Genomic DNA, 3,349 nt, shown 5'->3' with positions numbered 1-3,349 from the left:
GTTGATCAAGTCAGTTACTGAAGCTTGTGCATTTGTCGCGTACTTTTCTTGTCATGGTTTTCATCTCTGTCATTTCGTTTATGGCCTTCTCTACATAATTATTCTAGTTATCAATTCTTCCACTCTTTTTTCAAGATTTTTAGTTTCTTTGTGCTGGGTACGTAATTCCTCCTTTAGCTCTGAGAAGTTTGATGGACTGAAGCCTTCTTCTCTCATCTCGTCAAAGTCATTCTCCGTCCAGCTTTGATCCATTGCTGGCAATGAGCTGTGTTCCTTTGGAGGGGGAGATGCGCTCTTATTTTTTGAATTTCCAGCTTTTCTGCCCTGCTTTTTCCCCATCTTTGCGGTTTTATCTGCCTCTGGTCTTGGTGATGGTGACGTACTGATGGGTTTTGGTGTGGGAGTCCTTCCTGTTTGTTAGTTTTCCTTCTAGCAGTCAGGACCCTCAGCTGTAGGTCTGTTGGAGATTGCTTGAGGTCCACTCCAGACTCTGTTTGCCTGTGTCAGCAGCAGAGGCTGCAGAAGATAGAATATTGCTGAACACCAAGTGTACCTGTCTGATTCTTGCTTTGGAAGCTTCCTCTCAGGAGTGTACTCCACTGTGTGAGGTGTGGGGTGTCGGTCTGCCCCTAGTGGGGGATGTCTCCCAGTTAGGCTACTCAGGGATCAGGGACCCACTTGAGCAGGCAGTCTGTCTGTTCTCAGATCTCAACCTCCGTGTTGGGAGATCCACTGCTCTCTTCAAAGATGTCAGAGTCATTTGCATCTGCAGAGGTTTCTGCTGCTTGTTGTTGTTGTTGTTGTTGTTGTTTAGCTGTGCCCTGTCCCCAGAGGTGGAGTCTACAGAGACAGACAGGCCTCTTTGAGCTGCTGTGAGCTCCACTCAGTTCGAGCTTCCCAGCGGCTTTGTTTACCTACCTAAGCCTCAGCAATGGCGGGCACCACTCCCCCAGCCTGGCTGCTCTCTTGCCGTTAGATCGCAGACTGCTGTGCTAGCAATGAGGGAGGCTCGGTGGGCGTGGGACTCTCCCGGCCAGGTGTGGGATATAATCTCCTGGTGTGCCCATTTGCTAAGACCCTTGGTAAAGCGCAGTATTGGGGTGGGAGTTACCCGATTTTCCAGGTGTTGTGTGTCTCAGTTATCCTGGCTAGGAAAAGGGATTCCCTTCCCCCTTGCGCTTCCCAGGTGAAGCGATGCCTTGCCCTGCTTCAGCTCTCGCTGGTCCGGGTGCAGCAGCTGACCAGCACCGATTGTCCGGCACTCCCTAGTGAGATGTACCCAGTACCTCAGTTTAAAATGCAGAAATCACCTGTCTTCTGTGTCGCTCGTGCTGGGAGCTGGAGACTGGAGCTGTTCCTATTCGGTCATCTTGCTCTGCCCTCCACATTTTAACAACTCTAACATTAGGATGCAACTTATAATCAATGACATCATGAGCACTGTAACTGACAACATTTTTTCTTTCTTAGAACTAGCTAAAATAATGCTCCCATCTGTAGTTGACTGCATTTTAGATTTGTTGAAATCTGGTAAATCATGTAGAGATCCTTTATAAAATACAGCTTTCAGGGTGTCATCCCATGCACAAGGAACCATAATATTTGGATGATGCAGCATGGTAGTTTGCTCTTGTTAAGCACTGTCAAAGTGATCCTGCTATAGCCTTAGGACCAGCATCTCAAGAACCACTGATCTCAATCTTATTTAACACAGTGTGGGTACCCTGACCAATGGTGTCAGTTCAGTCCATCTATAAAACAATCAGTTAACCAATGAACAGTTTCTACCTAGTACCAGCAATTGTTAGTCACTGAGAAAGGCATTAAAAATGAGAAAGATAGTCTTTTTTTTCCTCAAGAAATTTATAATTTGCCTTTCACATTGCCTTGGAATTTTTTAAGTTCTAACACTGTCCTGAAGCTCAAATGTTGTATCCCTTCTGCCATTCTAGACAATCAGAAAAGAAGCATTGTTCAATGAGAAGTTGACTTCTACCTTCGTGAAGAGACAAGATTTTATAATGACCACTCTGGAGCGAAAGGTGCCCTTTGGTTAGAAGCAGAGACTGCAGGCCCACACCTATGGCAGTGATGTAATCTGAAAGCTAGATCACACGAGCAGCACAGGAGTTAATGAGTTCCCATTTTTGACTTAATTAAGACTTTAATAGTTATAAGGACCAAAGTCTCTCCTTAATTCCACACCAACCGAGGACAGCAATTTCAATCACTTTTATAATGTTGACCCAAAGGTACAAGAAAGAGGGAGAAGCCTGACAGTACAAAGGATCCTGTGTTATCCAGGTCACTTTAAGCCCGGGGCAAGGAGAACATTACTATCCCATTGCTTAAGTTATCTCCTAACTCTAACTTAGCTGCTTGATGTAGAGCCATCAACCCCGCAGGGCCGTTTGGAGGAAGATGAGAGTTCACAGTCACAGAAATGGAGCTGGAATGTGATGCACTCTGAGAATGTAGGCAATTATCCTCAATATCTTATTGCAGGGACTAGAAGACCACTTTTGTGGCATCCATTGAAGAGTGTTATGAAGGAGCACTACCCCTTCCCAGGGAGAGTTTTCTCTTTGTCCTGTTGAAGATGCTTGAAATTTTCTATTGGAGATTCCTTTAAGATATTTTCTCCCCTTGCCTGAAAATGCACTTAGTATGTAGGACATATTAAACTATCATTAGTTATCCATACCTTGAAGTTAAATACTTACTAATCCACTAAACAATTATTTATTGAGCCACACGATAGGTCACATAATGTGTGAGGCACGGGGAATATAATGTGAAGGAAAAATAGATATAGTTTCTGATCCCATGAGGTTACAGTCTAATAGTAGAAACAGGTATTGATAGAAAAAACCGCAGCAATAAATGGCTGATCATAAACTGAGGTAAATAAAAGAGCATCAGCATATGTGTTAGTCACTAATAACCAGTGACAAGTGAACTTAAAACTAAACCAAGAAAAAAGGAAGGAAAGCTTCTTTCAGGAAGTGACCATTGAAATATGTCTGATGGCTGGGCAGGGCAGCTCATGCCTGTAATGCCAGCATTTTCGGAGACTGACGTGGGGAAATCACTTGAGTTAAGGAGTTCAAGACCAGCCCGGCCAACATGGTGAAGCCCCGTCTCTACTAAAAATGCAAAAATTAACCCGGTGTGGTGGCGTGCATCTGTAGTCCTAGCTAGTCAGGAGGCTGAGGCAGGAGAATCACTTGAACCCGGGAGGCCAAGGTTGCAGTGAGCTGAGATTGCACCACTGCACTCCGGCCTGGGTGACAGAGCATGACTCTGTGTGTGTGTGTGCGGGGGGGGAAGAAATGTATCTGAAATAAGC

Source organism: Piliocolobus tephrosceles, chromosome 1 (assembly GCF_002776525.5).
Source record: "Piliocolobus tephrosceles isolate RC106 chromosome 1, ASM277652v3, whole genome shotgun sequence".
Lineage (NCBI taxonomy): Eukaryota > Metazoa > Chordata > Mammalia > Primates > Cercopithecidae > Piliocolobus > Piliocolobus tephrosceles.
The sequence above is the reverse complement of the archived record's forward strand: the minus strand, read 5'-3'. Positions refer to the sequence as shown.